This window comes from Cydia fagiglandana, chromosome 25, assembly GCF_963556715.1.
Source record: "Cydia fagiglandana chromosome 25, ilCydFagi1.1, whole genome shotgun sequence".
Lineage (NCBI taxonomy): Eukaryota > Metazoa > Arthropoda > Insecta > Lepidoptera > Tortricidae > Cydia > Cydia fagiglandana.
In genome coordinates this window covers 6,792,254-6,807,277 of record NC_085956.1, presented here as the reverse complement: position 1 = coordinate 6,807,277, position 15,024 = coordinate 6,792,254, and the positions used below count along the sequence as shown (strand labels likewise).

Sequence of the window (15,024 nt, the reverse complement as noted above, 5' to 3'; positions counted from 1 at the left end):
ATAAGATAAAGATTTAGCTGGTCAAGCAAATCTTGTCAGTAAAAAATTCAAATTTTCTATGGGACGATATCCCTTCTCGCCTACATTTTTCCAATTTACCGCCTTTTTCTATTGACACGATCTGCTTGACCAGCTATATAGTTCGTTTTTTTCAGCATTAGAAAAAACTTGCAAGAAGGTAAGCGATCTTGACATGTCTTTTAATTGAAAAACGCTTTTTAAAAATCAAAAACCATTATATACTTATGAAAGCAGAAGAATGTAAATGATCGTATTAGGTTCATAATTGTTACATATCTGCCGTATATAATTTTTAAAATGTGTTTTTCAATTACTTAAAAGACACATCAAGATTTGTTTACCTTATTTCTAATGCTAAAAAAAACGGATTACAGTTTATTATTGAAGTAGGCATACTACAATACGCTAATGAACGTCAAATAAAGCTATGTATAAGATTCAATACTCATAGGTACGCCAAAACCAAAAAAGAAGTACTACATAGTATCAAAAATATTTAATTACGCTCGCTTACTAGTTAAGTATCAGTGAATTATCAAAAATACTGCAATTAAATGTCTCATACTTATAAAAATAATTAGGTACTATAAATATATAAACATTTAAACCTAACCTTATAAAATATACTGTTAATTTTGACATAGCAAGATTCATATTAATGACAAATATAAATAATATTAATAAAAAGATATAATAAATAGAGATATCTAACACCTACGGCATTCGATTAATTTTTAAGAACATAAAATCACACTATAATCACACCAATTAATGTGATAATAACGTCATTTACATGGCAGTTTTTATAGTAAATTTATTGCTTAAGTAGTTAAAATAAATTACATAAATAACTATATCCAAACAATAGGTAATTACTTAATTTTAAAGTGGTATTTAATTTTAGGTACTGCAATAGGTATTTGTTATTATAATAGGGTATATGAATACTAGTCAAATCAGTTTATTTTTCGAACTGTCAAAACGATTTTGCTACTATGGAAAGTATGAAATTTATATGAAACACTAGCATGTGACGTCATAATCAAATTACCTGACTCTTTATTTATTTACACCGATTTAAACATAGAAATTGGGTCTAAATACAACTGTTGTCTACGTTTTTCTATGAATATTTTGGTGATTTATATCATGTATTGTGAAAAATTATTTATTTTCAATACAGTCAAATCCCTATAAGTAATTCCAAAAAGCTGTTTGAATTTAAATATAATAACGTCTTAACAACTTAACCTAACCTTATTAAAAATAGTAGACACCTACTTAAACTACATCTTCAAATACAGACATGTAAACAACATCTACAGACACAATCCCTTATTAATATTAAAACGCACACAAAATAGAATAAAATTAATAACAAACAACATTAACCCGCGATCGAATATTAAAGTATAAAATTGAGATACGAAATCATACGGACACTGACGAAATGACAACTTCACTGTTATTTAAATACAACAAACAAATATACATTACATTATGATAAAGTAAAAAAATAAAGCGGGTGAAATTTCGACGTCTGTAAGTATGGGGCTATGGAGAAAAAAGCTATTGGGGCAGACCACGCCTCGCCCAGGCTTGTTCGAGCCACGCCTTCACTGGTGGGGGGTCGGATCGTATTTGCCAGTCGGTACCCGCATTCGCGACCCGCGTACGTTCGAGTTTAAAAAAATAATAATTAAAAAAGAAAACCTGTCAATTTCCAGCGCCAATTGGCGCGCTTTCTGACAGATTAGGTTTTTAATGTTTGTAGTGCTGTGAGTGAGTGTGTTTTTTGGCGGATCATTTTGGAAGCTATAGGAAGGATTTCGTATGGTAAGTTTCAGAAGTTTTTTCAGGGTAGGTGCGTACTTAAAATTTGCGCACATTAGTAATATAAAAGGGGAAAGCTAAATCAGTAGGCTCCTTGTAAAAAATATACCTAAGGATTTAAGAGTGGTGATTCCTATGAAACTTTTATTATTTCCTTTATTACCCTTTAAAATTGTATTATTATTATTTATGATTACCTATCTGTATTAACCTAACCCTTCTTGTTAACCAATTTTGCTTGTCAGATTTTTATAAGTTGTTTTGGTGTGTGTCATTTAATTAGGTACATTTTAAATACGTTTCTGAAAACATCGTTTAATTTAACTTTTTGAAACAAAAATAAATAACCGTTTACATGATGAGATGTAATAATGATTATATAACATTTTAATAAATAAACAATTATTAAATCGATACTCCTAATTTTTTAATTCATATTTAGTTTAAGATTTGTTTATATTTAGATATCTGTGTGTATTTTTGATATTAAAAGCGTAGGTAATTAATAATTATTTAAATCATATCTAATCCGATACCTCGTCCGCTGTAAAAGTAATAAATAGACAAATCAATTATCATAAAATTACTTATGAATAAACTTGGTTATACATTTCGATTACCATTTTATGTTTTTTTTTATTTATTATAATAGGAATTGGATTTCTTAAAGTAAACATTTTTCCAAAATATAAAACAGTGACAATATATCTACCTAAATGAAAAAAAAAAAACCAAAGATAGGTTAATATAATCTCATTTTCATTTAAGTATTTGAATCATATTGTATGTATGTTTTATTAATAATTTATGATGTTCGCGTACGGGCATGCAATTATTTTTATTTTTGTTTATTTGGCATGGTACAGATAATTGAATTTTGTTTACATATTATAACTTATTTAAGGCCCATAGTAAGTATAATTAGGCTGGAATGGTTTTAGACTAGATATACGTAAAATAATATATAGATATACTTATGTATAACCAAATACTTAGCTAAATAAACGGAAGCATACCTAGCAATGCACGCACGAGAACTTTCCAAAGTTGCGAAACTTTCCACATGAGAAATTCTCGGTAACTTCTGAGAATGTTCTCGAGAACGAGAATTTATTTATTTATCGTTGTTTATACCATGAATATTCACGATAGTTTAGGTGTAGTCCTTACCCCCAGAAAATTCCGACTTTTGGTCGTCCGCTTCCGGTCAGAAAAATGTATGACGGCCCGGCCAAACGGTCAGACTTACCTGGGGGGTGCTCGACCAAATGTCATAGAGGGACCCTGGCAGTTTTTGACGCCGCCATTTTTTTTCAATATGGCCGACATTTTTTTTAAACTTTTTTAATTTTGTCCTAGCGCGCTGAAATTTTGGTCACGGAATCTCGGGGTCCCCTAGACACCAATGAAAAATTTTTTTTTGGAAAAATGCTACAATTGTGGGAAAACAGGCCACTTTTATTTTGTATGGCAACTTTTAAACGGTGCGTGATAGGTGGGGGGTGCTCGACCAAATGTCATAGAGGGCCCCGAGACAAAACAATCTGCATTAAAAAAAAATCAAAACGGCCGACTTTTTTTTTAATTTTTTTCAAGTTGGTCCGAGCGCGCTGAGATTTGGCACGGCGGGAGATAGAGGCCTCTAGATTCTAATTAAACAAAAAAAAATATTTGGAAAATATTGGCGAAAGTCGAAATGTTCTCTGATATACAGTGAGAATTTAAGCAACTTATTGGTAAATTTATCACATCAACAAAATAGCTAACTGTAATAGACAATAATATATGCATAATAACATTTAGTTTTAAGTTATGCCTATTTAAACTTTATTTCAAGGATATTCTCTTGTTTAAACAATAATTTCCATGTTGCAGGAATGTTCTGAGAACATTCTCGAGAACGTTTCCGCTTTTTGGGAATGTTCTGCAATTTGTACATTGCTAAGCATACCTATTATAAAACAAAGGTGACACTGTCAATTAAATCTTAATGCTAAGAAATGTAACTAACGCTATTTCTGCGAATAAAAAAATATTATATACGTATTGAATCATTAAACATATGGTTTAAGACATTTATTCTCATAAGAATATGACAGTATTCACTTAAAATGAGAATATAAATTTAACTTAATGCTATACAATAACTTGGTATAGGTATTATTATGTTTTTGCATCTCAAGGAAAACGAGTAGGTAAGTTCGCATAGTTATTTATGTACCTAAACATACATATCATAAAAAAAGTCCTTAATAGGATTCGAACCAAGGACCCTTCCACAAGCAAGATCACTAACAACTACGTCAAATGGTTGTTAAAGCTTGTTTAAGCTCGTTAGAGCCGTTTCTTTAAGTAATTGGTGACTAAGCAAAGAAACATGGGGTCGACGATGAAAGCACAATAATGAACTATTTGAAATAGTAAAGTTAGATACCTAATAACCCCCTTATTCATCAAACTTTATGGGCTTGATTTTTGTTAAATTATGTTTAAAAATTAAAACAAAAATATTACTTTGCTAATCCGCGTAAAAGATAACGTGCTAGTCAATCAGTGCTAACCCGTTATACTTAGTTGCGTATTTTTTTTGCGTATTTGTGTATTTGCATATAACGGGTTAGCACTGATTGACTAACTAGCACGTTATCTTTTACGCGGATTAGCAAAGTAATATTTTGGTTTTAATTCATATGGATTTCCGCAAAGTAACGCCTGATTCTATTCACTAAATTATGTTTTATTATGTTTTAAAAGTTCTCGTAGTTGTCGCTGAAAAAATATTACAAATTAACTGGTCCTTCGAACCGGATTCAGACACAGAATAAATAATGGTACTAGTCACAGAAGACTCACTCTCTAACAAAACGCGTCTGTTACGATCAGCACAGATATGGCCGATAGGTGGCGACAGCGCCACGCGCGGCTTATGGCTTTCCCCAAAATTGGGGTGGAACGGATGTACTTTTAGCTACCTGTAGCAAAGCGACGAAATCGCGAAGTGAGCCACGAATGGTTAATTTATGTTTTATCATGTTTTAAAAGTTCTCATAGGTGTCGCTGAAAAAATATTACAAATTAACTGGTCCTTCGAACCGGATTCAGACTAGTGACCTGTGTTAACCATTTTGAAACAATGTATGTCTAGATAACTGATAACTAATATGGAATTTAAGTCCAAAATTCAAATATGGAACGTAAAATGAAGTGAAAAACACCATAATTAACTGGTAACCAAGGATTAACTGGTAGAGAATGCCTTCTGGCATTAAGTTCGCCTTTTGTACAATTTTTACTGTGCAATAAAGTTTAAATAAATAAATAATTCCATATTATCAGAGATTAAAGCCTTAGGACTACAGGGAGGAAGCGGGTAGACTCCCAAGTAGGCCAATAGATGGCGCTAGCATATTAATTAGAAAACTAGTATTGATGTCGGCGGCCGATCGTAAGATGAGGCAGATCGTAATGTTCCTGTGTAATGTTTTGACGATAGTCACATTAAACCAATATATAGGTAGGATGGGTTCGTTAGGTTGCTCCATATGCCCGAAGGGCAAACTGCCCAGAAATAGGAGCCCCGCGTAGCGGGGCTCCGTCGACTCAGAGAATGAGTCAAAGATTTTCACGTTTCACGATATGCCTAGGAATTTCACGATATGCCTGATCTTACGATCGGCCGCCGACATTGAGATCGATCAAATGTCGCAGTGTATCGCAAATCCCATGAGATTATCGATGACGTAACGTTTGAAGAGATCATTTTGATGGCTTTTTATTTAATTTCCATTATCCTCCAAAAATGATACATTATTTAATATATTTTTAAACTTATACAGTTTATTAAATTGATTAACTATTTAAATAGAGAAATAAATAATCCATACTCAATGTCATTGCAATGTTGCTTTTATCGTTCAAATATTTAATTTTTTTATTAAATTTTGACTATAATATTTTTTTATATTAAATGAAATTAAAAAATAAAAAGCTTTTATTTCGGACAAGTTAAAATATCCATATTATATTAAAATAAAAAAATAAGTTACAAAAAATATTTCTCTTCTTTCTAAATTATTTTCTTTGAATATTAATTAAAGGTTTTTATTTATTAAGTAGGTATATCTTCTTGTCAACAATGTCACAAAGTGCCAAAAGTCAAGAAAATATAATTAAAATAACCATATTTAATGAGCTGTTGTCTACGGGTCGTATTATGATTCATGATAAATTAAAATGCATTACTTTACATGTACGTATTTTGCATTTTGACCTCTATTGAAGTTTTTTGAAACTTACTTTTGAATAAGCTTTTTCTGCAAAATATCAAAACACCGAATTTTTTTTTTTAATATTGTATACTGGATTAAAATTTGGATATAGAAAGAAATAGTAGTAAAAGTTTTTCTAACCATCTTAACTAATAATTAATATCTGTCTGTTACCTCTTCACGCTTAAACGGCTGTACCGGTTTAGATGAAATTTGGTTTGCAGATAGTTTAAATCCGGGACATATGAGGAGAGTTTTTATCAATCATCATCATAATTCAACGCAGACGAAGTTGCGGACAGAAACTAGTATTGCTAGTATAAATACATATATGCTTGAATGATCTGCTAGATGGCGTTGTACTTACGTTTCTGAATGAAATATTTAAAATATATTTTAATTATGTTTCTGCTTATAATTTATATAGTGGTGATACTATTTATAATAACAGGAATCAAAATATTAGATAAAGTAAATATTATAGAACCGATTAACGGCATTTTGGTAGGGTCACAAACAAGTACGTAAATACATATACATATACAATGATTGGGGCCGATTATTTGAATTTCGATCGCTCAATTTCGTCGCTGGAAAATCGGTAGAAAACGGCGAAATGCTGATTTTTGAAATACGAGCGATAGATATTTGGAATCTAGTGGTATTTTATCACTCGATTTCAATTCTATTTGTAGAATTTAAATGCTTAGTAGTGGAGATATTATTGAACGAAATACACGAAATCGAGTGGTAGAAATTAAAAAATCGGCCCCCTGAGCGCCTACCGCAAACCACGATCGACGTGTTGCCTCCCTGTCACACTTACGTACGAATTTACAAGTGCGACAGAGAGGCAACACGTCCTCTGAACTTATTGCTTTGCTGTGCTTGTCAAATAGAGGTCGTCTGAGCTTTGACCATTAATTCTATATTTTATCTGTGCTTAACTACAGCCTAAACGGTCATAAATTATTGAATTCAAGCCGGAGTCAGGTTTCCTAATAAAATCTAGACAGAATCTCGCCTAGATTGCCTACCCTATTGAGCTTTGATTCACGGTCAGACATGTGATATCGCATGGCATTTAGCATCGCTATAGGGCTACTGAGAAATATGAAAATAAAAAAGTTCTGATTGAAAAATTAATAACATAAACCAAAATGAGTAAAGCCTGACCAATAATACCGGGTGTGGCCTGTAATATGAGCAAAAAATTGAACTATAGGCTGTACCACAGAATAAATAATAGTACTAGGTACAGAAGACTCACTCTCTAACAAAACGCGTCTGTCACGATCAGCACAGATATGGCCGCTAGGTGGCGACAGCGCCACGCGCGGCTTATGGCTTTCCCCAAAATTGGGGTGGAACGGATGTACTTTTAGCTACCTGTAGCAAACCGACGAAATCGCGGAGTGAGCCACGCCTGGCTGTACTCCTCATACTGACCAACATTTGTTCAGCGACTTTTAAAAATAACTTGTGGTTTGATTTTTAATACACTTTAAAGTTTATTCTAAGACGCAATGTATTGCGAATTTTGTTATTTTTAAGGAGTGACAAGCAACGTCAATCACAATGATATGGCGCGGCGATGGCGTCCATTGAAGTTAATATTTATTTTGTATGAAAAATAGGGAATGAATATAAATAGGTACTTCATAATTTTTAAAAGTTGTTGAACAAAAGTGTCACCGTTTGAGGAGTATACATACCCGGTATATGACCATTTTCAAGAGGGCACTGTTATTCTCATGTATTAGAGTGACAGTTCAGTATAGTATGAAAAAAATAGTTCCAGTGAAATTCCGCAACATGGCGCCTGATCATATATGTATTACTAATCAGGCTTTATATTTTTGATACATTTATGATTCTAAAATGAAAATGAATGTATTTATATGTATACGTTTGTGAATTTGTAACATGCTAACATGTAACAAGGGCAAACGCCATAAAAATACGGGGAAACTTAGAGGATATAACCAACGGAGACGCCATGTCTATAAAATTCGTACAAAATAGTCTGCCGTTTTTTGCGGGGGAGGGGCACATCAAATGTAACGTCAACATAGCCATGTCAGATAAACGTCAGTCCATACATGTGTTGGACATGTGGTTGACCATTGGCCGCCTATTTTCGACAGAGGGGAACGCCTGTTAATGACCACTCCATTGGTTATATTCTCTAAGCGGGGAAATGAAAAAGAGGTACCTACATATATTTAGGCATATGTATAGCCGGCAGGCAGCGGCGCAGGATCGGGAAAAGTGGCGTGCTCTTGTTTCGGACGCCATATTAGTTAGTTAGTTACACTGAGCCATATTAGTTAGTTAGTTACATATATTTAACTATAAAACCCCCGTGAGACTTGAATATATCAAAGTTTTGAATAGAAACAAATTTCCAAAGAAATTGGGATAAAAGATAAAAACTCGATATAGATAAAAACAAGTTTCGCGCGGCGCGCTATATCTATTGTCCCCTTCTAATTTCCTTAGCTTAAGGCCAAAACTTCCTTTTGCCGAGGGAACTCCAAATCAGATGACAAACTATATAAGTATAGTTTATTTAACAAAATCTACCCTCAAATGGCTCCTTAAGCCAGTTCAGGATAGATGAAAACATTACATGATCAAATAATGTAGGTTAAAGTCAGTCAGTGACTAATCCAGGCGGTTTTGTATTTAGTTGGTTAACCAATAAATGTTATAACTACCCGAAAATGTACAAATTGTTCGTTTAGTTTTATTTAAATACCTAAAGATACAGAGTATAGGCGATGACAGACATTGAAACGAAATAAGCGACGTACGTTCAAAAACAAAAGATTGGCGTATTTACTGAATATGAGTTATTATTCACTCAGAAATAATTAATATTTAACTTACGTTCGTAATTCCGTTTACTCAGTTGCTACCTTATTGTTGGGAGTTACACCGAGTTTTGTATTTCATTATTGTATTATAATTATTAATTGTTATAAGACAACTATTATTGGTTTCGTATTGAATATTGTTTTCGAACGGTACGCATTTACGTCAAGTTATTATACACAGTAGTAATGTGTCAGTTTTCTCACATTGACACATTTAATTTATTAACACTAAACAAATATTTGCACACCTGTGATAATTTAATTATTAACAATCGATACTGACAGTGACAAATATGTAAAACAAAACATATTGTCTGTGAAAATATATAAAATGCCTGTTGTGCCATTCGCTACGCTCAATTTCGTGTTTAAATTAAACTGTAAAACTTAGTGTAATTTTATTTTAAGTTGTATAGCCGGTCAAACGACTTTGCCAGTAGAAAATGGCGAGAAATTCATATTTTCTATGCGAGAAATTCATAAATTCATATTCATATTTTGTTTTTTGTTTACTGAAATGGCTTGACAGACAATACACTGCACCGTTTTTTTATGTTACGAGTATTTTAACTCAGAATCAAGAGCTCTTTCTGTCCTTAGAAAAATAGTTAAGTATTAATTTACATTCCGTTACCTACCATTGTTCATAAACTTTGTTTGGCGGTAACGGAAAAGAAGAAATGAAAAAATGTATGAAAATATTTGGATATTTTTTTTCTCTCCTATTAGGATCGAATGAGCTCGTGTTTCTGAGTAACAATAACATAAAAAATCCTAATTTTAACATAAAGTGGCAAACTTAAACTTAAAATAAAATGGCCAACGTATAGAATGCCCATGGCATTCGCCACGCTCAATTTTGCGTTTAAATTAAACTGTAATAACATGATAGGACGGGGTAACGACTAGAGATGCCCCGAATAGTGAATTTGGCCGAATACCGAATATCGAATATTCGGCCCCACCTCTCGGCCGAATACCGAATATTCGGCGCCCGAATATTCGGCATGAAATGCGAACATTTTGAGTCACAATTATTATGAAAACTGTTCGCCAAGAAATCACAACGTTTGCTAACATATATTTTTATGTTGAACAGAATCAATTAATGTAGTTAGAGTCAATCAAATCAGACCCATGATAAAAATAAAATATTCTGCAATCAACAAATGCTCAAAAACGTACCATGGTATTTAACTAACTTTCCAAGAATACATTATATACCTAGTTTTTGGTTATTTTTTGGGTAATTTTTCTTTTTAGGTAGGTGTACAGGTATTCGGTATTCGGCCGAATAGTAGGCAACATTCGGCCGAATACCGAATATTCGGCAAAGTGGCCGAATAGGCCGAATACCGAATAGTTGCCGAATATTCGTGGCATCCCTAGTAACGACTTGTAACATGATTGATACATAATATACGTATATGTTACGGAAACCATCATTCATTTTGATGTAGTAGCAACGCATGCCGCAATTTTACAATCTTATGTACAGTCACCTGCAATAATAAATAAATAAATATTATAGGACATTTTTACACACATTGACTAAGCCCCACGGTAAGCTCAAGAAGGCTTGTGTTGTGAATACTCAGACAACGATATATATAATATATAAATACTTAAATACATAGAAAACAACCATGACTCAGGAACAAATATCTATATCATAATACAAATAAATGCCCTTACCAGGATTCGAACCCGGGACCATCGGCTTCATAGGCAGGGTCACTACCCACTAGGCCAGACCGGTCGTCAAAAATAAATACTCTTTGAAAGCCGCAAAAATGTAACACGCAATGCGACACGCTCTTATGGCTCTACAAATAAGATCCTGTCAAATATTTTTGCGGCCTTCGTTGGGTATAGTGCGTAGCTTTCAAACAGAGCCCGATGGCTAATCCTATTGTCTATTGTTAAGTAAAACCGCACGTGCTACTTACCTGCAAAAAAGGGTCATACTCATTCTATTTGGCACCTGAGCGCGGGCTAGTCCAACGCTCAAAAAACCAGTGTAGGTGCGCTCTCCGATAACGCGCCTTTGTTACGCATCTCGATGACACATTTTAGACTGGTTCTGTAGTGTTCGACTCGCCGGCACTCAGTAACCGAATTACGCAGGTTTTTATGCAGGTGGTTGTGGCACGTGGCACGAGCGGTTTTTGCTTAACAATAGACAATAGGATTAGCTCGGGCTCAGTTACGAAACTACGAACTATAACATATTATTGCTAGTGACTGTACAGTCAGTAGTAGAATTTGCTAAGCGGGCGAAGTGTTCAAAATGATCTTGACGCGACTTTATTCTTAAGAGAATAAGAACGTGTCAAGGTAATTTGAACACCTCGCCCGCTTAGCAACTTCTGCTGCTGACTGTACGAGTATATTAAAAATAACCTGATTTTGATCTTTATTTACAATTATTTATCTTTTCTGTTCCTGAAAGTAAAGACGAAAATTGGAGGACCCTTTTCATAAAAATTCTCATTTTTTTCTCGACGGAATTACCTATTCGTACATGTAGTACCTACAACGTTTTACAGTACTTACATATGGCCCTTTAAATTTTCGACATATAGTTGGTATAGTTGGTCAAACCAAATTGTCAGTCAGTAAGAACCAGGAAAACTATATTCATCCTTTTCTTTTGGGTGCTAGTACTAGTGTAAGACAAAGATAGTATAATTCTCTCTATCTATGATTGACATGAGACAGTCCTTTGACAAACAATAGTTACGTAACGTGCTTATTATCGCACTAGTGCGATAAAGTAGCAGCATAATGTACTGTAAAAAACAAAACGCAACCACAGATTCCTGTTTCCACGCGGCAGCGCTAGATGGCGCGCGCAGGTTGTTTATTGTGGCGGCACGATTTACAGCCCGATCGGCGATAACCGCCCGGTGCCTTGTAAAGAACCTAATTATAACTATATGTTGCGTTTTGTTTAGCTTTTATACTTTGTAGTTGTCAGTAGAGAAAACGGCAAATTATAAAAAAATGGTGCCAGTTGACTTCTCGTAGAAAATTTTATATTGCACCTTTTCTACTGGTAAAGAATGTAAAGATGGCTTGCCATAGTATACTATATTCTGGCAAACACAACTTGTCAGTCAGTAAGAATCAGAAAAACTATACTCGTCCCTTTCTTTTGTAATTAATTATTTATACCTACTTTATAGAACATATCATAATAAGTACAAATCAGGAACTCAGGTATAAAAATAGGTATTAAAATAAATACAGTATGAAATGACCATATTAGCTTGATATCTCTGCCCTTATTTTTAGATCTATAGTAGGTACTATGGAGGTTAAAAGGTTAAAAGAGTTTTCTCCTTACCTCTACCTTCCATATTACCTACAATAGATCTAAAATAAGGGTGGAGGGTACCTACATGCGATTTCAAACTATGGTCATTTCATACTGTATTTATTTTAAAGAGTTTCCGATACAAAAAAAAAATCCTATAGATAAAGCTTGACCATATATGATCATTGCCAAGAGGGTGCTGTTATTCTCATGTATATAGGGTTACCAGATTCAAATTTAGAATTTCCTGATTTCCAAAAGGCTCTGGCTACTCGGTTGAGCCTAGAAGCTAATTTAATTATAAAGATTTTTTAATAATAATTACGAATTTATTGATAAGTTGAGTGGATGTCATTTGTTATTTTTTTGGATTAATTTAAGTAAGTAAATATAAAGGTACCTACTTTATAAAAAAAGTCTATCTATTCAAAAAATTCCTGACATTTTCGTGTTCCGTCGCCATCCCTGACAAAAGGCTAAAATTCCTGACATGTCAGGAAAATTCCTGTCATCTGGTAACCCTAAATGTATGGAGTGACAGTCTACCTGTAGGTATTTAGCTCGATAGTCTCGTTAAGTGTCTATTTTGCACTTACAGTTACACAGAATATACTAAGAAATAATAAATGCCGCAAAAACGCAAAATTAACACAAAAATGTGACACCGCACTAATAAGTACATAAATTAATTCCAAATATGTCATTCAAGTGTCACTGTGACATTAACTGAGTTGCCTTTGCCATCACACTTATTAATTCATTAAAAAAAAACTTTATCTATGGAACATTTACGGCCAGTCAGCCATTTTTAAATAGCGCGAACTATATCTTACCCGTTCTATTCTACAGAAAATTCCAAATAAGAATGAGATAGGAAAACAGTTGATTTTATACGGTGTTGTTTTATAATTGCGTTTTATTAATGCTTTGATAGTTATTATAACGATTGATATGAATCTAAAGTAGGTTTCGAAGAACTGTTGAAGTAGTTTTATAAGGTGCCACACTCGTTGAAAGAAATTAAACGTACGAGTATATTTCAATGAACAGCTGTCCATATAAGGTATATGAGCTAAATGAGCTTACAACTATATATGTCATCATCATCATCATCTCAGCCATAAGACGTCCACTGCTGAACATAGGCCTCCCCCTTTTGGGGAGTGTATGCCATAATCGCCACGCTTGGCAGGCGGGTTGGCGATCGCAGTCGAGTACATCGAATTTGAGGGACGCTGCTGCCCGTCCACCGGTGGTCTTGGACGTGGTTTAAGGACATACCCGGGTCCACATACTATATATGTGTACATACATATTTAACATACAATGTAGCTATGCATAAGCAGTACATACGTATTAGCACTATATTATAAAACAAAAATAATTTTATAGTTTAGAATAAATTGAAAAGTGGAAAAATTACTGTCTTGGGTGAGACTTGAACTTACGGCCTCTAGATCGATCGATACTGCCATCTGAGCCACCAAGACATCATCTATAGCCAGCAAAATTTAATAGACTTATAAATAAATTTGAATTAGACTTTTATAGTCTTGGAAACCAATTTTGCCAGTAGCAGTGGAATAAATAAATAAATAATTATTCGGGGACAGTCTTAACTCTTACGCAGATCGATATAACCTCAAACTAAGTAAAGCTTGTTCTTGTCAGGGTAAACTTTAATTATACACTTTTTAAAACCTCTCTCAAGAAACACTTTACTGATAGGTGGAAATCGCATGAAAATCCGTTCAGTAGTTTTTGAGTTTATCGCGAACATGCGGGGAACTATTATTTTATATGATATAGAGAAAAGTGGAAAATAATTATAATTACAGAAGTTACAGGCCAATTCGAACATGAACCTGACATCAAACCGATACCTGTTTGAATAGGTAATAATGGAATCATATCACCTTACCTTACCTAACCTTACCTATACAGATGTAGTAGCATAATTGTTTTCCATCGTATTTTCTTGGAAACGTTCGTATTTGTCATGCTACTTCAGTGAACGTCAGTACTTTTTCAATAAATAAATAAATATTATAGGACATTTTTACACAGATTGACAAAGCTCAAGAAGGCTTGTGTTGTGGGTACTCAGACAACGATATATATAATATACAAAAACTTAAATACATAGAAAACACCCATGACTCAGGAACACTCACCCATGACTCTTTTTGTACCGAGACTGACTGCAATAGCATGACACTTTCGTACGTTGCCGTGAAAAACAAAGGAAAATAAGTATACACTACATCTTTAGCTGTTATTCGCGCTTAACCAATTCAGCACTAATCCCGACATAATGCCATATTCGAACTTCAAGATATTCACAAGAGGCGACACGTACTAGATCCATTCTAGATACTTTATAGTTTAGATATCAACTAGTTCTCTTTTGCAGCGCAATTCGGGCAACCAATGTCACTTTTACGTTAGATAGAGTAAGATATCTATTATATGTGAATTGGATCTCTAAGTCATATCCTGTTGAAATCGTTCAAGAGTATCTCCAGAATCGCGCAAATGTCAAATTTGACAGGTTAGATCTTAAACATATCGTTATCGTATCTTGGTGATGTCTAATAGATGTCTATTTCAAAATCCGAATCGGGCCCATAGTGTCTTGCCTCTTGCCTCTAGGGAGTATTTCCGCTACATACCGGGAAATCCATGTTATCGGCTACGACCGTAG

General features: G+C 33.8%; 1 protein-coding gene across 2 annotated transcripts in view; it reads left to right on the top strand.

Moving 5' to 3' along the window:
• Positions 1–1,374: 1,374 nt before the first annotated feature.
• LOC134677035 (homeobox protein invected-like) overlaps positions 1,375–15,024 on the top strand; it is a 97,567-nt gene continuing 83,917 nt past the window's right edge. Inside the window, exon 1 of one of the 2 annotated variants that reach the window (XM_063535457.1) lies at positions 1,375–1,857. The gene's annotated coding sequence lies outside the window, so the exon portion shown is untranslated. The remainder of the gene's footprint in view (positions 1,858–15,024) is intronic. The other variant, XM_063535458.1, reaches the window with a different exon arrangement.